The 26396-nt window shown below is 45.6% G+C and overlaps 1 protein-coding gene across 2 annotated transcripts in view; it reads right to left on the minus strand.

Annotated features, from left to right (window-relative positions):
* The window catches only part of TMEM25 (transmembrane protein 25), a 218853-nt gene extending 197164 nt beyond the window's left edge, over positions 1–21689 (minus strand). For both annotated transcript variants that reach the window (XM_075327469.1, XM_075327468.1), the window contains exon 1: positions 21544–21689. The gene's annotated coding sequence lies outside the window, so the exon portion shown is untranslated. The remainder of the gene's footprint in view (positions 1–21543) is intronic.
* Positions 21690–26396: the final 4707 nt, after the last annotated feature.

Consider the following 26396-nt stretch of genomic DNA (forward strand, 5'->3'; position numbering starts at 1 on the left):
TTACAAAACAGATCGAGATTGATATAGTCCCCCAAGGGAGGTGCCTTTTTGCTTTTCTTTTTCAGGGTGGAGAAGGGACCTTCTCCTACTTTATGTGTGCCTTCATTCTCAAGTTCCATAAGGATGTCAATGTCCTCTAGCATGTCTACCGATACCCCCAACTGTTGGCTCCTCTTTTTGTTTTCCAACGCAAAGTGTTTCCTCCATTTTAACTTTCTTATAAATAAATGGACATCTTTTACCCAATTGAAGGCATCAAAGCGTGTAGTTGGTACGAAGGTTAATCCAGCTCTGAGTACTTTGTCTTCAATGGGTGACAGTTTGTATTTGGACAAATTAATTATTTGCATCTCGATATCCCTATTTAAACTTGATGTGGTCACTTTGGTCTCAAATCTCCCCCACTTCTGAGATTGTAGTGGTTGACTCTGCCTTGTTCTAAAAAAGAGAGGGGTCCAGAGGAGGATGAAGAGGGTGAGGGTACTGATGGTGCATATGACCTTGATAAATTTCCATCGTTCTGGTATCTTGTGTTCTGGTAACTCTGCCCCCTGCCTCGTCTCCAGTTTCCTTGGCCTCTCCATCGCCTCCTCTGTTGATATTTGTAATCACCGGGATAATTTATCCTTGAGTCTGTGTCTGATGTTTCACCATCAGTGGACGATATGTCCCCTGGTGGTGATGTTTTGTTCAGGAAACTATATGCTTGTCTGTCTCTGAAATCTACCAGATCTCTTACAAACCTCTTATGTTTCCTCTCTTTTAATGTGGTACGATATTTCTCCACTGATGACTTCAAGGATAATTCCCTAGTCTTAAATTCACTCTCTGTTTTAGATTTTAGTGTCTCATTAATAAGTTCTTGTAATTTAAGGGATGTACGTTCTAATGTAAGTTTCTCCTCATCCCTTAGTAGGGTCAAAAACCGCAGTGAGGAAGCAATGGACTCCTCTTCCCACTTTTTGAGGAGCTCAGGGGACTTGCACCTATTCGCTGGGACCAGTTGGATCCTGAGTCCTCTAGGGACCACTTTCTGTTGGATGTAATTGTCCAAGGACTGTACCTCCCACCAGGACTTGATGTTCTCTTTGTATGCTTGATATAATTGTTCAAATTTAGTTTTAAGTGATGTAGCTTTGTTCACAGACTCATCAGTAGAGATCTCTGAAAAGGCCTCTTTAACATCATCTAGCCACGATTGATCACTGATAGGCCCAGACAAAAATCCAGCCATCACAGATTTCCATAAATACTAAACCTATTTTGGATACTAAAGTAGATATTTTGCCAAAACCAATTTCTTTACTACTTTTATATAAAATCTTATAATTTTATTAATATCAATTTCACGTACATAACAAACATTTAAAAGCAAGATGAGGATAGAGGAAGGATTATCTATCCCTACCACTGTTCCTTCCTCACTACGGGGGTCGGCGTCCTAGAGTAAAGACGCCCCCGTTCACACGACGGCTATCCCTGGGTTTTGCCCTCCCTAATGGTAACCGTGATCCCTCTCAGATGGAAACAACCCCTACAGTAGTAACACCACAGTGAGGAAGAGGTGCTCAGTCCGCAGTGGCTAATTTGTCTGTATCACCACTCAGACGAGTAGGGATACGGGGCATAGGAAAGTCGTCAGATGTACCATATGTCTATGTGCTCAACTAAGGGTATAGATGAGTCAAACTTTTACATAGGTCAATGTGCTCAGTTAGAGGTAGACAGATAAGTCACACTTAATGAGAATTCAAGAAATGCCCAATAGAGAGTAAGTAACATTTCTTATACAACTCAATTCAAGAAATGTCCGACGCGTTTCGCCCTTGTCAATATCAGGGGCTCATCAGGGGCTTTTCAACAAATTCTTGAGAGAATTTTCCGTCTTTGGACAGATCTGTGACAAATATAATAAGACAAAACCCACATTAATTATAAGTCCAAAGATCCAATTAGATAGCAAATGTAGGTGTACATCAAAACACCGATACTAACCAATAATCGCTGATTGCCACTTCAAGGAATTTATAGGGGGACAACCGTGCTGTCTGTATGGCTGATTTATCATAAAATGTGTCAGGATAACTCTTTCACCTATATGGGTAGAAGTAAATTCATCTTCAGATAACAGCCCCATATCTAGGGTTTAGTAAATACTGTCAATAAAGGAACAGACAACAAATTGCTCCACAGTTATGTTAGTAGAGGACAGATAATGCGGCCAGAATTAAATGCATAATTACATACTCCATCTTTATGTGGTATTACCTAGACTGGTTGTGAATGCCCACACTGGACCATGCAAGATGTTCATATGAATCTATAAACATAGCCTCCCAAAGTGTCACATAACTCCCACCATGGGGACCTATTGGCAGAAAAAGTGAAAAAGAAACAATATTCAGCCCCAAAGACAATTCATAGCAGCTTGATTATAATTATCAGACCACCATAGGGAAATACCTCAGGTTCATCCACAGGACTGAGTGCGTTTTGAACAATCAGTCACGTATTCTTGGCAATATACCCGGATAAACAGCCTCCAATAGTGAAGGAGGGGGTACATACACTCCAAGTCCTATATATACCAAAACAAATATATTTGTAGTCATACATAGTATGAAACTCATTCTTTTCACTTGTCCTATCAACAAATGTAGTGCACAAACCACATACCTGGTTGCTATCCCACAGTGGGGCAAGGGGTAACCATAGGGATCCACAGCAACCAGTATCTACAGTGCAAAAAATACAATACTAATGAAGCCACCTGAGTCTGATATTGCTCACCGGAAAGTTTGTAAGGGTCCTACCTTAGGGAGGTCTGTGTGGGAGATACCAGGTACGGCGTCCAGCGGTCGCTAACCTCACCAAACATACTGGGCTATCTAAAGCCATTTTTGGCGCCAGCCTATGATAAACCGGAAATGACGTTACGCATACTTGCGTCATCTTCCCAACGTGCTTTGCAGCCGTTCTCGTCACTTCCGGTCACATGATCGGGAGATGTGCACCTCTGAATGAGAACCCCGGAACCAGCAAGCTAGGTTCCTAGTTGTTACTTTGCGCACGGTATATTCGCGCATGCGCAATTAAGCTAATATCATGTTTACATAGGTGGATGCCAACGTTTAATGGTGGATAGCGATAGAACCGCCGGGTACGCGCCAAACCGATATATGGTTTAATTGGTCAGAATGTATGTGCTAGGACATCAGCAGTATACCACTAAAAAGGAGTTACACACTCATATCTTCCATGATTGTGCAGAGTCACCGGGTCCATTAATTATCATACTATTGGGACACTATTAGGTCTGACCAAGGAGAGCTAAATATAATAATTTAGCCTCAATATGTCAATAATTGGATCGTTGGACATAGTCAATATAGATGGAAATAAAGGGGGAAAGGGGGGGGGAGGAGTTCTCCTAGGAGAACACATAGAGATATTATGTATGTAAATTACGATACGGTATATATCGTACAGTAAATAAAATAAATAATTAAAAAACAAGATACCGGGCACATCAAGGACCCCCTCAAAGCCCATAAAATGACCCTTCTCTTGCAACCAAATTGATCCATCTTAGACTGACGGATCCAAAATTCAACAGAATCCCCAAGATCAACTGCGTCCTGTCCCAAAATAGCCCCCTCCCTGGACGACGTTAGAGACACCAATTCGCCTATCCTTATAGCTCCAAAGAACGCCCGTAAAAATGCCAACCAAAACAGAACCATTTCAAAATATGAGACGCACACTTGCTCCAGCTGAGTTCCCAGCTCCTCTAGCAACTGTAATGACACCGGCCTCCGACTATCCAGTCTGTGGAGCCCCTTCCTCAAGACCCTCAAAGCTTGCTGAACCAAAAAAAATCTTTGTTATATCAGCGACATCTCGAAACTTACAGCAAAACGCAACCCCCGCCATGAAACGATTAACCCTAGAAAATGACCACTGATCCGAAGCCACCCTACACAACCAACCAACAAAGCAAAGCATCTACAGAATCCTCTTCAGACTCCCCTGCCGCAAACTCAGGCCTCCAATCCATCCATTCCCTTCAGGCCGCTTCATACGCAGCCTACGTACCAGGGGCTAATGACGCTCTGATTAATGAGCTTGCATCTCGAACACCAAATCCAAGAGCTTCGACGGCCAGTTGCTGCCAACAGACTCCGCTTCCGGCGCCTGGCTCCAAAAACGATCCCACTGCAAGTGAGAAAGGGAATCAGCAATAGAATTCTTAACCCCTGGTAGATGCACATCCACAACCCATGCATTAAGGCAAAGGCACCGCATCACAAAGTACCGCAGAAGGCGGACAACCGGAGGAGATGCACCAGACAAGTTGTTAATTGCCATGTCCACTGACATGTTATCACAGTGAAAACGGATTTTCCTGTTGGTAAAGTGCTCTCCCCAAACAGACACCGCTACCACAATTGGAAAAAGCTCCAACAACGTCAGATTCCGCATATACCCTGCTTCATGCCATGACTTCGTCCACTTTCCCATGCACCATCTACCTCAGAATTAAGCTCCGAAGCCCGTACCACCTGCAGCGTCTGTAAAGAGCTCACAATCAAAATCATCCACGACTTCAGCAATCATTAGCGACCGGCCATGTACTTCTCCAAAAAACCTCCTCAAACTTCCAAATCCTCCCTAAGGTCCCAGGTCAGTCTTATGTAATGCCTGGGGGAACGCGCCCAGGCCTTCGCCGCCGCCAACCTTTGTGAAAAAATCCGGCCCATGGGTATGATATGACAAGCAAAATTCAGCTAGCCCAACAAACACTGAAGGTCTCTCAACTGTATTTTTTTAAGGCGACCAGCTGCACTCACCTCCGCGTGCAAAGCTGAGATTTTCTCCACTGGCAGCCTACACTCCATCATCTCAGTATCAATAGTGATACCCAAAAAATTCAGACAAGTACACGGGCCTTCCGTCTTGTCCTGAGCCAAGGGAACCCCGAACCGACCTGACAACCATTCCATGGTCCTCAACAACGTCTGACAAACTGCTGACTCGGCAGGCCCAATGAAGAAAAAATCAACGAGATAGTGAATCACCGATGAGAGCTGAGCCACATCACACACTGCCCATTCTAATAAAGAACTAGTTAAGGCTACTTTCACACATCCGGTTTTTGCTCTGCGGCACAATACGGCGCTCTGCAGAAAAACCGCAACCATGTTTTTTGCCGCCGGTTGCGGGTTTTTTTTGCATAGACTTACATTAGTGCCGTATTGTGCCGCACCGATCCCCTTCCTCAAGGATCCCCTCAAGGGGACCGGTAACGCCCCCGAAACGCGCGTCGGATTTGGACCTTGCTCAGCTTACCCTATGTGGTAAAGATCTCTCTGGCGGCTTCCTCCCTCCTGTGGATTTAACCAGCCGTGCATGCGGTATACGCCCGGGCTGCCACTGGAGAAGTTGGAGAAGCTACACGTCTGTTTGAAATTATTCCTTCCTGGAAGCCGGCATTATACAGCGCATGTCGGCTTTGTTCCTCCTACACTGGGAGCACAGACGGGGAAGCCTTGCGCTGAATTGATTCCAGGCATCTAGAAGCACCGTGCAGGAATAATCCTACGGGAGCTTGGTGCCTAGGACTGGACTCAGGTAACAACCTTTTGGAACCACTTTGAGCCGGTGCACTCCTATATCGCTGCTAAAAATATATTTACAGGTACCCAGAACGGTGGAAGATTTGGCTTATATTATAAACTCTTATAAGCCCTTATACCTATCTTTTCCTCCTCAGCCTGTCACCAATTCTCTTGGCCTCATTGTTTATGTAGTGCTACTGAACTGTGCACTTTGAATGGTCTATTGGCCCTTTTTGCTACAAGCATATGATCGCATATTGCCACCGGCCGGAGCATTACGATCATTTATTCTGTCAAACAGCTGCTGTGACCTACTGTGGCTATTTGTTATTTGTTATATGTTATGTTGGTTGGTATGTTTGTTTGAAACAAGGATAACCTTTAATAAAACAATAAATTAACCCATTATCAGCGCTGGTTTTGAGATTTCTTCTCTTAGTAAATCTCTTATAAAAAATACTTTTTGTGACTCTAGGCAAACAAAGGGGGACATTTGCCTAACCTAGCTGCAGGCATTGGGTATTTGGTTAAGCGCTAATTATTGTCTCTGGACAATCTATTTATAAACATTGGAATGAATTTGTATTCCCAGACCCTTTGATGGCTCTGTGATCTGAAGTTGCCTTTTAATATGACAACCTTCATGTGGTTTATGTTAAACTCACTACAAAATCTTAGGAGTCTGCTCCAGAGACTGAGGGCACCAGACCTCTGATCCTACATGGATATTGGGACAATAAAACTTTCACACCACTAATCAAAGCTAATTAAGGATTCACTTTCTAAGCTCAGTGTTTGTTTATTTAAATGTCCTTTTATTATGCCATCCCTCTGCTCTGTTTGTGTATATATTTGTGATTCTTCAGATATTTTGTTATACCATGCCTGATGAGATGTCTCGAAAGCTTGCTTTATAACATCATCTTATTTTAATTTAGTTAGCCATTAAAAGGTATCACAACTACAAAATTTCAATTTTGTTTCTCTCACTGAGAGCAATCAATCAAGAAAGAACTAAACGCTTCAAAATAAGCGCATGAGATGGAACACCCAATTGGCAAACAACGATCGACAAAATAAAAAAACAATAATAAAACAACCCAACAGATGCATACTCTCTAGGTGCACAGGCAACAAACAGAATGCCGATTCGATATCCATTTTCGCTAACAATGCTCCTCTCCCACATCTCCGAACCCAGCTAACGGCTGCGTCAAACGAGGTATACACCACAGAACAGAGTTCCAGGTCAATGCCATTGTTCACAGACAAAACCTTGGGGAACGACAAATGCTGAATGAGCCGAAATTTGTTCAGCTCCTTCTTTGGGACAACCCCTAGTGGTGATACAACCAAATCCGGGATGGCGGGGAGATGCAAACAGATCCGCCATCCGACTATAAGAAGCCTCACCAAGGAGCTTTTTAGTCACCACCTCCGGATCTTAATGCGCTGACAACAGATTCGTTAACTGAAACGGAACAACATGAGGAGGGGAGGGAATTCTAAAACCAACACGAAAACCGTCCACCAATCACATTGCCTCATCCCGCTGAGGGTATCTATTTAGATAAGGGGCCATCTCGCGAAGCTTCACTGGACTCCCCCCATTTTCTAGGATCTCCCCCTGACTTAGGCTTTCCCTTATTAAAGTAACGAGCCGCTCTGTGGGAGGAACCTCTGTAATAACCTGCAGGTAACGGGATACGCAAGGACTGCACGGAACCACGGGGGTTAATCAATGCAAATTTAATAACATATTGCACAACACAGGTGGAGGAAAAGTGCGGGAAAGGAAGGGGAGAAAAGCGGGAAGGTGCACAGCAGTAGATATAATGTAATATACATACAACTACTTTGAATAGCTTGTCAAGGCTGCAAAGCCTCAGATTGTCCTCCAAAGCAAAACACAAAATCCTTATTAAGCAAAGAAATGCAGGGTCCTTGTGTAACACCTGCCTGGATCAACAGACTCAGGTAGGATGTAATGGACAGACTAGAGGGAAGCCCCTCACCAAGCAGGACCCCCAGAACCCTGAAACCCTTTAACCCCTATACAGGGATTTGGAATTACACAGGGCCCTGGACATCTCTACCCGTGGAAGGCTGCAGTCCGATGAGAGTAGTCGTCAGGCAGGGTCAAACCAGGAACAGCAGAACAGGGACAGAATCGGCAGGCAAAGGCATAAACAGGAAACGTACCAGTGGTCAGATCCGGGTCGGGCAGCGAGGTACAAAACAGCAGGCAGAAGGGTAGTCAACAACAAGCAAGTCAGCGCACAGGAATCACAAAACAAACAGCACATGAGCCAGAATCAGAACTATCTCTGGCAGAGGTCAGCAGACAGGAGGGGGAATAAGAAGGGTGTGGTGTCTTCCCATTAGCTGTAGCTGAATGATGGTACTTCAGCTGGGAGACACCCACCACCTACAGTCAGCCAGCGGTACTGCAGATCCCAAGATAACCCAGCCCAGTGGATGATCGGAGCCTGCGCCCACCGGTGCTGCTGGCATCGACTCCTCTCCCATCACCATCCACGGCAGGAACACGGCATCGCCTGGCGATAGGAGCAGAAGTCGCTGGAGCAGATTCCGGCGGTGACGTAACAGTACCCCCCCTCCATGAGGGGCCTCCGGACCCTCAAAACCCGGCTTCCCAGGAAATTGGAGGTGAAACCGCCAGACCACACCCTTAGCATGAATATCGCTTGCAGGGACCCATGACCTCTCCTCAGGGCCGTAACCCTTCCAATGAACCAAATACTGTACCGCCCCTCTGACAATACGGGAATCAAGTATTCTCTGTACCTCATACTCCAAGTTACCTTCAACCAAAACAGGAGGAGGGGGGTCACTGACTGGGTGAATGGGGACACGATATAACTTGAGGAGGGACTTATGGAACACATTCGATATCTTAAAGGACGGGGGGAGTTGCAGACGGAAAGCTGTGGGATTAATGACCTTGATTATCTCGTAAGGTCCAATAAATCTCGGACCCAGCTTAGCAGAAGGGACCTTGAGTTTGATATTCTGTGTGGATAACCATACCCAGTCCCTACCTACCCCAGTAAGTCCTTGGACACATCTCTCCATGGACTTCATCACTGACCTTCCACCCTCAGAAGGGAAGACCTGTATCTGGGTAGCGGTACCAGCGGTACTGCAGATCCCAAGATAACCCAGCCCAGTGGATGATCGGAGCCTGCGCCCACCGGTGCTGCTGGCATCGACTCCTCTCCCATCACCAGCACCATCCACGGCAGGAACACGGCATCGCATGGTGATAGGAGCAGAAGTCGCTGGAGCAGACTCCGGCGGTGACGTAACACCTTGTTACCTTACTCGTATAACACAGTGCAGAGTCTTTTCCTATCTGTACGTAAAGAAAAGGAGGACGATCCGGCACAACTTCTCCTTGTATTAAAACATCCAAGACTTTATTAAGACATGGTTAAAAACATCGTGGAGACCAAAAACCCACTTAGATGGTAAAAGTAAAGGTCATGATGGCTTAACGCGTTTCGGACTATTATTAAAAACAAAAAAAGTCCTTAATCATAAGTCCATTAAGGACTTATGATTAAGGACTTTTTTGTTTTTAATAATAGTCCGAAACGCGTTAAGCCATCATGACCTTTACTTTTACCATCTAAGTGGGTTTTTGGTCTCCACGATGTTTTTAACCATGTCTTAATAAAGTCTTGGATGTTTTAATACAAGGAGAAGTTGTGCCGGATCGTCCTCCTTTTCTTTACGTGCTGGTTACCGGTTGGGATAGACCGAAGGATCCCAGGCACCCGCAAGGCTGAGCAGTCCGGGCGGCAGGTGAGCTGAAGATACAACCATTTTTCTTTTCCTATCTGTCCCTAACTAAAAGTAGTGTGCACACTTAACTGCAGGTTTTAGCGTGGGGTACCTCGTCACCGTTTGGGCCCGTGTTCCGCCGGCAGACACCTGTAAAGTTCAGTCTTTGTCCCGGATCTGTAACTTGCCCGTGCTATCTGGCACCTCGCTCCACATCCAGCCTTTCTTGGATCTGTGTCTTGGGGACACGCCACGCAACACTCTCAGGTACTTGGACCTCGTTCAGCAGAGCAGACTGCGGCCTTCTCTTCTTCAGCACAGCCGAACACACTGCTCTCTGCATAAACAGCTACAAAACCAAAGTAGCTCCTCCTCCTGTCTCTCTTCACATCCTGTTCAGGACTGTACCAAGTAAATCGGACCAGCAGGGGCCTTGTGCCCGCTGTTCTTTGTTTTGACAGCAGGTGGCAGCATAACACAAGGGAAAGTCCACAAACAGTCTTCTAACCTATATATGTAAATGTTACCAGGTCTTACACCTCCACAACCGGAACACAGATGCTTAAACTTGCAGGAGCTTCCAAACTTGCTCTGGCCGTCATTAAACGGCCAGCACACCCCTGCCTTTGCTCCAACACTCCCTGCCTGGGTTCCCCCTCCGTCAACAGCATGTTGGCCGGCACACCCGCCCCCCTCCCCCCATGAAAGGGCTGACTATAACGGGCAGGTGCCAAGACTTTCAACCATAGCTATTGGATTTTTCAAGTCAGTATTCACACAGCAGTTTCTGCTATTTCATGTATTCCCCTTACATAGTCACTGGTGTGCATGCCTTATCTCCCCATAGTGATGTGTTTTTTGGGGGTTTTTGCACCCAGTTCAGACTTAGAATGGTGTTCAAAACGTTATTCCTATTTGTTAGTATTTTTTCGTTTGTGAACCCTCCCCAACCACACCTATTGCCAATCCATATCATACGCATAAATAGCCTGGGTCTCAGCTTCCCATACACGGTAAGTTTTTTAACTGCATGAGAGGACACACACAAGCTAGGGACCCCAACGTAGAGAAATACTTTGGCGTAGTGTTGGGGCTCTATTGCATTGATCAATTCAGTAGCTAAATTTCTCTTGATTCATATGTTCATGGCAGTAATGCAGATTCCATTTTTCACATTTTCACTCTTGCATATAGCTATTGGATTTTTCAAGTCAGTATTCACACAGCAGTTTCTGCTATTTCATGTATTCCCCTTACATAGTCACTGGTGTGCATGCCTTATCTCCCCATAGTGATGTTTTTTTTGGGGTTTTTGCACCCAGTTCAGACTTAGAATGGTGTTCCAAACGTTATTCCTATTTGTTAGTATTTTTTCGTTTGTGAACCCTCCCCAACCACACCTATTGCCAATCCATATCATACGCATAAATAGCCTGGGTCTCAGCTTCCTATACACGGTAAGTTTTTTAACTGCATGAGAGGACACACACAAGCTAGGGACCGCAACATAGAGAAATACTTTGGCGTAGTGTTGGGGCTCTATTGCATTGATCAATACAGTAGCTAAATTTCTCTTGATTCATATGTTCATGGCAGTAATGCAGATTCCATTTTTCACATTTTCACTCTTGCATATAGCTATTGGATTTTTCAAGTCAGTATTCACACAGCAGTTTCTGCTATTTCATGTATTCCCCTTACATAGTCACTGGTGTGCATGCCTTATCTCCCCATTGTACTGTAAACCAAGGCTGGATGACGGTAGCCGTTGGAGAGGTGTGCTGGTCCCGCACACGGGTTAGCAAGGTAGGGACCCTTCCACCTGCACTTGTGTCTTGCTGTGTGTTGAATAAACCCACTTGGAACGGGAGAAATCCGCTCCCCTGTAGCTTTGTACGCAGAGGGAGAAGTTGCCCGCAAACTCTAACCCGTGGGATTTTAATGGGTTCCTGGCGGACACTCTATCCCCCGCGTTGGGCTGCTGGTTTGCTCTCTCTGGGCTTCTCTCTTCGGAAACAAGGCCTGGCACCTTGTCCCGCTGGTCAATTAACAAGGGGCCTGAAGCTTGCCTCGTGCTAGGGTCCAGGTACCCCGCCTGTGCACGGCCTCCGGACTGGATTCCCGTTGTCGTTACCGGCGGGCTACAACCCTGCCCTGGGCCACTTCAGGTCTACCGCGACCGTATCTCCATCACCTGTGGCCCTACACTGCCGTCTGCCACCTAGTCGGTTCTCCCGTGGTCCAAGGGCTCCAACCCTGAACACACTGCACTTCAGCTCCTCTGTCAGACTCCTCACTGTTTTGACTCTGTCTGACGTTCTCCTCTGTCTATACTTGACTCAGACTCAGTCTCACTCAGACTACCACCACGACTAACTGGTCCCCTCCCCTTGTCACCTCAAGACCCCTAGGTGGGCATTCCCATCCGCCTGGTCCCGCCCACTGGTGTGTCCCGACTGTCATAGGGGTGGCGACTAGGCTTTGTGGCTGGTGTTCCTGTGTGTGGGATGTGGTGTTAATTCCCAAGGAGGAGGCGATTCCTGTACCCGTGGTGGGGTACAGTCATCTGTGACTACCTGGTTTTGCCAAGGCGTCACAGAGTCTTCCTGCGAGGAAGGTCCCCAGAGGGGCTCCTACGGCGCCGCTGAGGACCAGGAGCCGCATTGGGTGAGAACCACTCCAGTTCCCTGTCCCAGCACACACTCCGAAGCTGAGGGGGGTCAGCATCAGGCGCCGCTTCCGGACCTCCAAGGATCTCCCAGATCGCTGTCCTGACCGCCGCTCCTTCCGCGCACAAAGCTGCTCCAGGATCTCTGCAACCGTCGACATCAGGTCAGGGGGAGATCAGGTGAGGTGACACTGGGACCTTTCACCAGTGGCGTAACTACCGCGGTCGCAGCGGTCGCGATCGCGACCGGGCCCGGGGGTTAGGGGCCCGGCGGCCGCCAGGCAGATCAGCAGCCAGCTCCTGTCAGTGTGAGAGGAGCTGCGCTGATCTGTCACAGACCACGCGGCCGCTATTTGACCCGCTACCGCCGCCGACACCGGGCCCCCCTGCCTGGTGTCAGCGGCGGCACCGGGACCCCCTACCTGGTGTCAGCGGCTGCGGCGTCTCCCCCATCACCGCGCACAGTAATGATGAAGCATAGCGCGGCCGGTGCCGCACTATGCATCACCATTCTCCCCCTGTGCGGTGACATCACTCCCGAGCGACTGCTGTGCTGAGTGCACAGAGTGCAGGACGGGAGGACGCCGACCGCAGCACCGGGAGAACGAGCAGCGGGGAGGACAACAGCGGTGGAAGGAAGAGAGAAGGGAAAAGTACTTGTTGTTTTTTTTTTTTCCTTTTCTTAACATAAGTGAGTAAACGGTGGCCAGAGGCTTGGGAAGGCAGTTCTGGGGAAGCTGCATTATTATACATGGAAGCCTGGAGAGGCTGTTTTATACATGGAGGTCTGAGGAGGCTGCATTATATATGGAGGTCTGGGGAATCTGCATTATTATACATGGAGGCCTGGAGAGGCTGCTTTATACATGGAGGTCTGAGGAGGCTGCATTATATATGGAGGCCTGGAGAGGCTGCTTTATACATGGAGGTCTGAGGAGGTTGCTTTATACATGGAGGTCTGGAGAGGCTGCATTATTATACATGGAGGCCTGGAGAGGCTGCTTTATACATGCAGGCCTGGAGAGGCTTCTTTATACATAGAGGCCTGGAGAGGCTGCTTTATACATGGAGGTCTGGGGAGGATGCTATATATATGGAGGTCTGGGGAGGCTACATTATTATACATGGAGGCTTGGAGAGGCTGCTTTATACATGGTCTGGGGAAGCTGCATTATTATACATGGAGGCCTGAAGAGGCTGCATTATACATGGAGGTCTGGGGAGGCAGGCTGCATTATTATACATGGAGGTCTGGGGAGGCTGCATTATTATACATGGAGGTCTGGGGAGGCTGCATTATTATACATGGAGGCCTGGAGAGGCTGCATTATACATGGAGGCCTGGAGAGGCTGCATTATACAGGGAGGCCTGGAGAGGCTGCATTATACATGGAGGCCTGGAGATACTGCATTATACATGGAGGCCTGGAGATACTGCATTATACATGGAGGCCTGGAGATACTGCATTATACATGGAGGCCTGAGGAGGCTGGGTGCATTGTTATACATGGAGGCCTGGAGAGGCTGGCTGCTACATTATACATGGAGGCCTGAGGAGGCTGCCTGCATTATTATACATGGAGGCCTGGAGAGGCTGGCTGCATTATTATATATGGAGGTCTGGGGGGCTGCATAATACAAAATGAAGGACACCTTATACATGGAATATACGGGTGCATTATGCATGGAGGAGTATGGGGCTGCATAATGCAATATGAAGTTTTATGGGGTTGCGTTATAATACATATAGGACTATGGGGGCTACATTATAATATATAGAGGACTATGGAGGCTACCTTACACATGGACTATGGGGGTGCATTATAAAACATTGGGGACTATGTGGTGCAGAATAATATATGGAGAACTATGGGGTGAATTATAATACATAGAGAACTATGAGAAATTTATGATAATAATTGAAGGGCTACTTTATACATGGAGGATTATGGGGGTTCATTATAATATATGGAGGACTATGTGGTGCAGTATTATATATTGAGTACTATGGGGTGAATTATAATGCATGGAGAACTATGGGAAATGCATTTTAATACATGGAGGACTATGGAAGTGTATTCTAATATATGAAGAGTTATGTAGGACCCTTTATACTATTTGGAAGGCTATGTGGGTGCTATTATTGTATTTGGAGAACTATATACAAGGGGGGACAAAGATACAAGCAGGGGATGGGAACGTTTTGTGCTGAGGGAAAAAGGCTCTTTTCCCTCAGCACCCAGCTTTCCCATGCTCTGCTATACATCTTCTCTCAGCACCCAGCTTTCCCATGCTCTGCTATACATCATTTCTCAGCACCCAGCTTTCCCATGCTCTGATATGGGAAAGCTGGGTGCTGAGGGAAAGATGTATAGCAGAGCATGGGGAAGCTGGGTGCTGAGGGAAAGATGTATAGCAGAGCATGGGGAAGCAGTGTGCCGAGGACAAGATGGATATCAGAACAGGAAAGCTGGGTGCTGATAGAGGGATTTCATATCATGGGAAATCTGGGTGCTGTGGGTAAGAGCCAAGTGTCAGCATCATTATCCTGTACCCCGAGTGTCAGTGTCATTATCCCGTACCCTAAGTGTCGGTGTACGTGGAGGGGGGCCCAGGTCTGAACTTTGCACCAGGGCCCATCAAACTCTAGTTATGCCACTGCCTTTCACTATAGGTACCTCGCGCCGAAATTGTGCCCCCCCTCTCCCTGGACATATATATATATATATACAGTCATATGAAAAAGTTTGGGCACCCCTATTAATGTTAACCTTTTTTCTTTATAACAATTTGGGTTTTTGCAACAGCTATTTCAGTTTCATATATAACTATAATAACTGATGGACTGAGAAATATTTCTGGATTGAAATGAGATTTATTGTACTAACAGAAAATGTGCAATCCGCATTTAAACAAAATTTGACCGCTGCAAAAGTATGGGCACCTCAACATAAAAGTGACATTAATATTTTGTAGATCCTCCTTTTGCAAAAATAACAGCCTCTAGTCGCTTCTTGTAGCTTTTAATGAGTTCCTGGATCCTGGATGAAGGTATTTTTGACCATTCCTGTTTACAAAACAATTCCAGTTCAGTTAAGTTTGATGGTCGCCGAGCATGGACAGCACGCTTCAAATCATCCCACAGATGTTCTATGATATTCAGGTCTGGGGACTGAGATGGCCATTCCAGAACATTGTAATTGTTCCTCTGCATGAATGCCTGAGTAGATTTGGAGTGGTGCTTTGGATCATTGTCTTGCTGAAATATCCATCCCATGCCTAACTTCAACTTCATCACTGATTCTTGCACATTATAGCCAAAAATCTGCTGATACTGAGTTGAATCCATGCGACCCTGAACTTTAACAAGATTCCCAGTGCCGGCATTGGCCACACAGCCCCAAAGCATGATGGAACCACCACCAAATTTTACTGTGGGTAGCAAGTGCTTTTCTTGGAATGCCGTGTTTTTTTGCCTCCATGCATAACGCCTTTTTGTATGACCAAACAACTCAATCTTTGTTTCATCAGTCCACTGGACCTTCTTCCAAAATGTAACTGGCTTGTACAAATGTGCTTTTGCATACCTCAGGCGACTCTGTTTGTGGCGTGCTCGCAGAAACGGCTTCTTTCGCATCACTCTCCCATACAGCTTCTCCTTGTGCAAAGTGCGCTGTATTGTTGACCAATGCACAGTGACACCATCTGAAGCAAGATGATGCTGCAGGTCTTTGGAGGTGGTTTGTGGATTGTCCTTGACTGTTCTCACCATTCTTCTTCTCTGCCTTTCTGATATTTTTCTTGGCCTGCCACTTCTGGGCTTAACAAGAACTGTACCTGTGTTCTTCCATTTCCTTACTATGTTCCTCACAGTAGAAACTGACAGTTTAAATCTCTGAGACAACTTTTTGTATCCTTCCCCTGAACAACTATGTTAAATAATCTTTGTTTTCAGATCATTTGAGAGTGGTTTTGAGGAGCCCATGATGCCACTCTTCATAGGAGATTCAAATAGGAGAACAACTTGCAAGTGGCCACCTTAAATACCTTTTCTCATGATTGGATACACCTGCCTATGAAGTTCAAAGCTCAAGTGAGGTTACAAAACCAATTTAGTGTGTTAGTAAGTCAGTAAAAAGTAGTTAGGAGTGTTCAAATCAAGAAATTGATAAGGGTGCCCATACTTTTGCACCGGTCAAATTTTGTTTAAATGCAGATTGCACACTTTCTGTTAGTACAATAAACCTCATTTCAATCCAGAAATATTACTCTCAGTCCATCAGTTATTAGATATATGAAACTGAAATAGCTGTTGCAAAAACCCAAATTGTTATAAAGAAAAAAGGTTAACATTAATAGCATTAATAGGGGTGCCCAAACGTTTTTCATATTACTGTGTATATATATATATATATATATATATATATATATATATATATATATATATATATATACTGTATAACACTCCCACCCCTTTTACCTCCCCTGGCCCTATATATATCCACCCCTTGAACTAATGACCCCACAAAAAGCCCGCTCTTTCCTTGTATTAAAATTTAACCCCTTGGTTGCCCTGCAAAGGAGAGTCATGGGTCACTACGCCCATGGCTCTGCCTAAGCTCCGTTCTGCCTGTATAGTACATTTGATGGACTATGAGGCCCACTGGACTGTCTTGTATAGTGGAGGAAACAGGTGAAAGGTGTAGACCTATACATCAGGGAGGTAAATACAGAGTAATAGGCCCGGCTTTCCTCAGTCAGTGTGTGGCCAATTCATATGACTGATGATTAGCAGTTTGTTCTTAGAAGCCCTGGCAGAGGCTGTTCTGTTCTTCAATCTCACTTATAAATGGTTAATGAGTGATCAGGCTGCCGGTCAAGGATATAAAAAGATATTTAGAGGTCAGGAGAGGTAGACCACAGACAAACAAATTGTTAGTGTGCGTGGAGTGGGTGTGAGCCGTACTGGTAGTAGTGAATCGGCCGGATGGCGTCCATTGTGTCCCTGCATTTTGTCACAGTTTGCTGCCAATTGGTCTGCAGAACTCCTATGCTTTTATGTTACATGTACGTGGGCTTAGGATACCAGACTTTGCTGACTACCAAAGTTTAAAAATTATTAAGCTAAGTTATCCAAAAGAAAACTAATCCAAATAAAAAGACTGTGAAATGCCATATAAGTAAAACAAAAATGCAACACACACGTTACACAACTTTCTTTTTTTTCTGTAGCTTATATCCTTCCTGTAGCTGCTTGCTATCAGTCACCGGGGCAGTGCAGGGGCTCTTTCATCTCACAATGGGATGGGCAGACCCGGGGTGTAAAAGTCCAGATCTGCGCGGTTTCAAAGTTGCCTGGGTGCCGGACCCGGGCCCGGGATTCTGGGTGTTTGATCCAGATCCGGCTCTCCAAAAATTAAAAAAAATAAAGGAAAATTAAAGAAAATAAGAATGAAGCAAGCGCTTCATACTTGCTGAGGCTCCGGCGCGGCTGTACACTGCTCCCACAGCCTTTCTGGGCCGATCATGTGCCTCCTCCATGCCAGCAGCCGGCGCTGCTCAGGTTCGAGCCTTCTTGGGTGGTGGCTCGAGGGTCTCCGGACTCGGGGGTCTCGCGGACACGCCGAATAAATGGGGGGACGTAAATGTACGGGCAAGGCCATAGTAAGTTCGTGACGCCACCCACGGTGTGTGGTGAAGTGGGACACCACCGCTGCTGTGATGGGGCACCCGGGGGAGATGTTGCGGCAGCTAGTTGTTAACCCCTCTGTGGGTAGGGATGGTGGCCCCAGGACCCAGTGGCTCTGGTGCAGGGGATAGCGACCGCAGGGAGTGTTGGTGTACTCACAGTTAATAATCCACACAAGTCTCTGGTAAACCAAGGTGATGGTGGCCGGTACCGCGGCCGGTTGCATTCGAGTCCCCCACCTGGCTGGTGGTCTCTATCCTTTTCTCTGCACTGTTTTGTGTAAGGTGGACTTCCTAGCGTGAAACTCAGGAGTCCGCTCCCGGCTGGATGTGGCCTAAGGAGCCATGCCCGCAGACGCTGGCCCATGGAATCTATGGGCCCTGGCGGTGACCTCTTATCCCTATCGGTGGGCTGTTGTCTTCTATGAGGGACTTTGGGTGGGACAGAACCTCTAGTCCTGGCCTCAATCGGTGAATTAACCAGTCCGCTTGTTTCCGGTTCTGGCTTCAGGGTCCGAGTACCCCCCTTTGTGCTACGGTTTCCGAGTCGGTTCCCCGTGTCGGTACCGGCGGGCTACAACCCTGTCCAGGTCCACCTCGGTTCTGCTGAGCCATCTTTCCGTCTCCTGCTGACGGAGACCACCGTCTGCCTCCTAGCCAGTGGCACCAGGGCTCCTACCCTGGTACCGTTCAACTTGAACTTTCCTGCTGGAGCTACACTTAGCTCCAGCCCACACTCCTCTCCAAACTGAACTTCAACACTCAACTGACTGTTTTCCCGCCCCGGGCTGTCTAGACCCCTGGGTGGGCATGTACCAACCGTCTGGTCAGGCCCACTGGTGGGTCTAAATTTCCCTAAGGGGGGGTGACTAGGGTTTCTAGGTTGGCTGTATGTTTCCTAGTGAGGGAAGGTGTTATGCAGGGGCCTATTTGTGACTACCTGGTTTTGCCAGGGCGTCACGCTCATTATAGTTCATTTCATATGCACAGCTTTCCCCGCCCACCGGCCAGCCTGGCCTCTTTGATTGGTTGCAGTCAGACACGCCCCCAACCTGTGTGACAGCATCTGCTCTGCAATCAGTCATCGCTCATCGTGTCTCATTCATTCTCTGGAGCTCACAGCCAGCAGTCATGCTGTATGGAGCTCACTGTGAGGTTCAGATGTAGCAGAGCCAAATCGCCGTGGAACCTCATGTGGATTACATCGGACCTGCAGGGGTGTTTTGGGGTTAATAAAGTAGTGAAAGAGGGGGCTTTTTTGTATTTTATTTCAAATAAAGGTTTTTTTCGGTGTTTGTGTTTATTTACTTTCACTTACAGAATAATGATGTGGGTGTCTCATAGGTGCCTTGTCTCATAGGTGCCTGTGGCATGACTAATCTAGGGTTTAGTAGCAGCTGTGGGCTGTTATTAACCCCTTATTACCCCGATTGCCACCGCACCAGCGCAGTGGGAAGAGCCAGGTAAGGCACCGGGCTTGTCACATCTAATGCAATTCTATGCAGCTGATCGCTTGTGTCCGGAGATCGTCAGGCCATGCCGGCTGATGCAATGTGAGACTCGTGGGAGTGCCTCACAAGTGTGACTCTGGCCTTATTTTGATACACAGCCAAGATAAAGCCCGACAGCTGGGAGCTGTAGCCTGTAGCCGTGGACTTTGTCTGTGCTGGTATCAGAATATGGGGGACCCTACGCCAATTATTTTATTTATGCATTTATTTTTATACCATGATACTGACCTGCAGACATTTTCACTGCTTTCCCTGCCCACCGGCCGTCTTGGTGCCTGTGACTGGTTGCAGTCAGCTGACACGCTGACAGGGTGGAGGCGCATGTGACTGCAACCAATTACATGCGCCGGTGGGCGAGGAATACAGTGACTATTCAATAAGGGTTAATTGTTGGCTCCGGAAGGGAATGCGTGACCTTGAAGCAGCTTGACGCTATGACGAATCTTCGGAGAGTACACCGTGCGCGCTCCTACCCCTCTATCCCTTCTTCCAACATTTTTAATCTCCGGATTCTGGTCCCCTAGACTTATATGGGTACTGGATTCCAAACTAGATCCAGATTTATTTTTAAATTTAACAAGGACCTGCTGGTCCTGGTTATCTGCGAGTCCGCCCAACTCTACTCACTAACTCTGCTGTTATACTCTTCTTATAGCACCCCTTTGTGTTGTTGATTCCTCTAGGCGGCACTTTGAGCGCCAATTGTTAATCAGCACAATAGCAGAAATCACTTTACCGCTAGAGAAGATCTGAGTGGTGGAATTGAGGTACTATTGTAGTTGTTGGTGCTGAACATGAACACCGTGGGGCACCATAAGCAGCATTTGACAACCGATTAAGGCATAAGATCAATTTTTTTAAAATGATTCTGATTGAAAAATTTAATATTTCACCACTTAACACAAATAAGCAAAACTGTACATCCATGCTGGGATGACCGCATGAGAAGGTGCCCAGGAGCTGAACTCCCTCCACAGGCGGCTGACATTGACAATATTATACCACCACCACTACCTTAAAAATGTCAGTCCAATAAAATTATGGGCCCAAATATTATATAATTTAAAAATTAAGCTCTTACACAAATAACAAGTCTTCACACATCTCCATTAATGCAAAAGTAAAATTGTTACGGGTCCCTAAAATGGTAACACCAGCCAATTTATTTATTTATTTTTTATACAAACTTCTGTATTTTTTTCACCACTTAAAAAAAAATAATCTGATCTGTACAATAAGATTTCCAGGTCATTTTTACCACACAATGAACACAGAAAAAACAAAACCGAAACAACAGTGTCAGACCTTTTTCACTGTTTCACCGCAGTGTTTTTTTTATTTTCCTATTATTCAATACATGATACGGTAAAATTAATGCTTTCTATCAAAACTACAACTCGTCCTGCGAAAAACAAGATCTCATGCGTCTATTTTGATGTAAAAAAATAGAAAAAAGAAAAAAAAAAGGCTTTTAGAAGAAGAGAAAGAATAAAAGAAAGCGCAAAAACTAAAAAACTAAAAATTGCCCCGTCATGAAGGGGTTAACCATAATGCAGGCCTGTCTTATAATAGTTTTTATAGTTATCAGTCCATTTAAAAACATGAAAACCTTGATATGTGTCATTAGTGACTCCTTCCTCCTATCTGCACCCAGCTTCCCATTTTCGCCGCGTGGAGCATATATATATATATATATATATATATATATATATATATATATATATATATATAAAATAAATAATATATCTAATTATATATATATATATTATTTATTATATATATATATATATATATATATATATATATAAAATCTATTGTGCTCCGTCAGGCAGGGAATGATTGACTGTATACACTTGAAGGGTTACTAAGAAAAGTGACAAAAATAAAGTCTGCCGGTATTATCTCTGACATTTCTCCATAGTTTGGATGTAATATTTCCAAACATCTGTTAAAGCAACAGACTTACGTCATCTCACAGCTAATGGCTGTATACTTCATAGCCTGTATACTTTACGTGTCCCTTTAAATGGGTTTGCACAGCTAGTGTAGTGTACTTTTGGATGAGTGATGCTTATTTTTGGCTATAAGCTGTGCTCTGTCGCTTTCCTAGGTTACAACGTAAAACGATTACTTTGCTATTTTTAAGGGCACAACAATTAAAAAACAAATTCCATCTTGACCTTGGGCAGTGAAGCGATCCCATTAGGTATTAGTTATTTATCCTTTCCCTGGGGCACATCAGACACTCACCTATGTCGTGTTCAGTCCCAGCCTGCACATATTACAGCCCACCTCATCCTCTGGGGTCCTCACTCATGGGGGGATTCTCCCATCTGCACCTGCAGTATCAGCAGCTCCTGGCCTGATCACTGCAGTATTATTCCAAGTGGCAGTCATCCAGCAGACACAGTGCACTGCCACCGTGTGGCCAGTTGAGGGTGTAGCATCCACAGCATTGCTCTCTTCTGTCCACAGAGCATGAATATGACTTTAGAAGGATCTCACATGTACATTTGGCCCCTGCCCTTCATTGTTACATTATCAATGGCATCTTACAGGGGTTCTCTAGCTTTCATAAAAAATAATATTGTGATAACTAATAATAGTTTAAAAACACAGGTAAGAACTTACCTTTTGTAAAGAGGACCTGTCATTTTTTTACCTGGTGTAAACGCCTTCTCCTTCTGTATTTGGGGACCATTATTATTTGTTTCTCCGCCTCTCCTTTAATGAGATACAGCTCCCTCTTCTCTAAATCTAGAATGTCGGCCAACTGGGTGTGAGTCTTAAGAAACCTTTAAAATATATCTATTGACCACACCTACTTGGATAAAAAGGCAAGATTTATATAGATGGAAGAGATGGCTAAATCTCAGGAACTGAGAGGCGAAAGAACAAAATAAACGCCACACCAGATTCAGGATTACAGTGGCAGAAATAATGTTTTTTACTGGGTTACAAAAATGACATAGGTAAGGGAAGTTAAAGGTCCTCTCCAAATCCCCCGAGCTGAGTGACGTGTGACTGCTGCAGTGTATAATGTGATGTTACATCACTGCTTCAGTTCTAATAATAGAGACTGATGGGCACCATGGGACAATAGGGAAATTATCATCAGGAACATGTAAGGTACGACAGCACTTTTAAAATGACCAAATTATCTGTAATAGCTTTTTGTCTGACTTTTTCTGACACAATAATGTGTTTGTTATATCCAAACTATCAGGCAAAAGACTGGACACTCATGTCCATGCAATGACTCTCCTTGTTCTTATTGGACTTGTTGCAATATCTTTGGGATAGCGGGGAATCAGGGTTCCTAAGCTGTCCCTCAAGCTACGTGACCCTATGCTATCCCTAATCTCAGGGATACTTTTAATGGTGGAGATGCCTGAGTCTCCTTACTTGCCCTGGTACTGACCAGTCCTGATTTAATACCCCCTCCTCCACGGAGGGACAGACCGGAGTGTGTATTGTAGAAACCCACAGATAAAGATAGACAAGGAAAACCAAAGCTCTGTCACACAGCGCACACACCCACACAAGTAAACACAATAAGAGATTCAGGAGTTAAAACAAGAGCAGGAAGGAAGTACAAAACAACAGGGGTAAACTCCACAACCGCACCAAGCAATAAGCACAATTTTCACCAGAGAGTCTGGGAAACCACAGCTCACAGACCAACATAGAATAAACTATAGCTGGCATGGGTAGAAGGATTCCATCAGCATAAATAGAAGGGGAACAGATATGATAGGTTTCCCCACAACATATGATTAAAGGCGCAAACAGATTAGCAGAGATTAACGCTTGCTAGCCTGCCTATGAATCAGCACACAGCAGGTTGATGCCCGAGTCTGCCTGTGTTGATCCCAGACAGCAGATAAACCATCGAGAGGAGTGTCAGAATCTGCAATCTGAAAAGAGACCAATGCTGCCATGACAGTTGGCACGGTTTGTGGAAAACTCTATGCAACAGGAATGTGCACATTGTAGATTCAGACTGAAGGCAGCAAAACAACACAGAAACACATATGAAAATGAGGAGTAAAGAAAGGCGTGTGAAACAAACCAAAATATGCGATAGACCTTAGATTCCTCAAAGTACCCCCTGTGTTGATAGCTTAACAACCCCCTTTAATTCTCTCTCAAGCAGTTTTATCTGGTAGCCACCCAGAACGGTTTTCAATAAACAGACATCAAGAGTTCATTTGTGGAATCACCGGCTTTCAGAAAGTGTTTGTGACCATCAGATGTGCTTTCAATGGCAGTGTTAGTACTGTTCTGTCCCCACTTAAAGGTGATTAAAGGTGCGTAGTTGTGGGATGGCGTGAGAATCTTACCTTCGTTTTTCCTATAGGCGAGGCAGACATGACCAGAGCACTCCAGAGTTAAACATGCACATGCTGAGATGAAACAATGGTGATTTATTTTCTCCAAAGGTTAAGGACATGCAGGAGTACAGTGGTCTAAGTACCTGGCATTGTAATTATCTTGTGATGCTTGTTTCTGGAGCCACTAAGGTCAGAAGACTTTGCTTCTAGCAGCTCCAAAAACGGGTGTGATTCTCACAATCTCTGGCTGTGAACTGAACATGCCAGGAACTGATGTAAGAGGAGCAGCAGACACTCCCATGGGCTGGACGAAAAGAAACAGAGGAGCCGAAAGGTCAGACCAGTAGATGGCAACAGAAGACAAGCATGAAAACATTAAATAACAGTTTTAAATAAAAGAAGTAGGAACAGCACACTCCCCGTCTGAAATTCACTTTGGGGATTTCACTATTGAGTCCATAATATAACCTGAAAGGAAAGGCACGGTAAATGCACAAACAAACTCAATTGAGTCCAAAAAAAGAAGGATGTCTCAAAGTTCAGGTCCGATAGCGTTCATCCCATAGGGACGCTCTCTATGGGCAGCAGTAGAACAAGTTCGTGGATTGGCCTTGCAAAGGTCTTCGTCTCACCTTTCCTGATGACCATTAGCTCCACCTTTCAAACATTGCCGTCCTGGCTAGGCAGTCGGATCAGCAAGACTGTAACATGGTGTTTGTTGGGAATGATGAGAGGATTTTGTTCTGCAACTCCGTGATGAGCCTGGTTTAAACGACCACCAACTCTCAGTAAGCCCAAACTGTCGATAACTGGGTTTAAATTGGCAAGAGGGCTTCTTAATGGAATCTGCTGTTTGTTGTATAAACACTTCCATTCTATGGCAAATTTACTCTGTTGGAGGTGGCGTATTATGAGAGACTCGCTATGGGAGATGTCCTCAGCAGAAAGTGGTTTGTGGCAGACATACCAGCGATGACAGTCTTTGTTTTTAAGGTCCATACTATAGCATCTGGCGATATGCACTAACCTAGCGACAGTCCTGACGAGCCTCATCCAGCTGGAGAAACGTTCAAAACGTTGGCAACCGAGGTTGGAAGTTTTTTCTGCACTGGTGGCCAGGGTATTGACTTCAGCTCGGACATCTGGATCATTGTTTGGATCTAGGATGCTGAAGGCTTCCTGGTCACCTTCTTCTGACTGTCTCAGCAGGAACTCTGGACCTGTAAGCCAAGAAGAGTTAGCAAAAGAACTTATAGACATAGGTCTAGTTGTGTGATCTGCTGGATTCAGTTCAGATGGTACATAACGCCATTGTTCTGGTTTGGAGGCTCTCCTGATCCTTTCAATGTGGTTACAGACGTACACATAAAATCGTCTTGATTGATTGTAGCTGTAACCTAAAACGACCTTACTGTCAGTGTAGAATTGGACCGCATCTATTTCAACACACAGTTCTTGTCGAATGAAGTCGGCAATTTCCACTGCCAAAACGGTGCCACAGAGTTCCAGTCTGGGAATGGTATGGTCGGGCTTCGGGGCTAGCTTCGCCTTGCCAAATACAAATCCAACATAGATTTGTCCGTTGGGGGTCTGTCACTTTCAGATATGCAACCGCTGCTATGGCTTCTGTGGAGGCATCTGAAAAGATGTGGAGTTCCTTCTTTATGCTAGAGGTGAGTAAGATTTTGATATAACATTTTGGGATGTGAATGTTGTTCAACCCACACAACGACTGTTTCCAAGCTTCCCATTTTTGTAGTTTGTCGGAAGGGAGTGGATTATCCCAGTCCTTGACAGTGTCAGAGAATTGTCTCAGCAAGGATTTGCCTTGTATAGTGATAGGCGCCACAAATCCCAGCGGGTCGAATAAGCTGTTCGCTATAGAAAGGACACTACGTTTTGTGAATGGCTTGTCTGAGCAACTTACTTGAAATCCGAAGGAGTCAGCTGCAAGATCCCATCTGATGCCCAGGCTCCTCTGCACGAGTGGACTATATATCCCGAAGTCAGTGTCCTTGAACCCAGGCGCATGATCACCTGACTCAAAGGCTCTCATTACGGTCAGGCTGTTTGAAGCAATTTTGTGTAACCTGAGTTTTGCCTGGGACAGCATGCCTTGGGTCCTTTTGAGCAAATCAATGGCTGCTTCCTCGGTGGGTAGTGATTTGAGCCCATCATCTACATAAAAGTCTTTCTCAACAAAGTTTATGGCATCTGTTCCATACTCAGACTCTCCCTCTAATGCGGTTCTCCGGAGGCCATAGGTTGCAACTGCGGGTGAAGGGCTGTTTCCAAATACGTGGACCCTCATACAATATTCCACCATCTCTTTATTGGTGTCATTGTCCTTGTACCACAGAAATTTGAGGAAGTTCCGGTGGTCCTCTCTGACTAGGAAACACCTGTTCAATATCGGCAGTGATGGCGGCAAGCTCTTTTCTGAACCTCAGCAATACTCCTACCAAGTTGTTTGTTAGGTTAGGACCTGTGAGGAGGACATCGTTAAGGGATACTCCTTCATGTTTGGCGCTGGAGTCGAAGACAACCCTGATTTGATTCGGTTTCCGTGGGTGGTATACACCGAATGAAGGCAGATACCAGCACTCTTCGTTCTTCTTCAAGGATGGAGCAGGTTCTGCGTGGTTGTTGCTGAATATTTTGTCCATAAAGACAACAATATGTTCTCTCATTTCAGGTTTGCTGTTCATAGAACGCTGAAGAGAGTTAAATCTGGTCTGAGCTTGATCTCGGTTGTTTGGGAGTCTTACC

Source organism: Anomaloglossus baeobatrachus, chromosome 11 (assembly GCF_048569485.1).
Source record: "Anomaloglossus baeobatrachus isolate aAnoBae1 chromosome 11, aAnoBae1.hap1, whole genome shotgun sequence".
NCBI lineage: Eukaryota > Metazoa > Chordata > Amphibia > Anura > Aromobatidae > Anomaloglossus > Anomaloglossus baeobatrachus.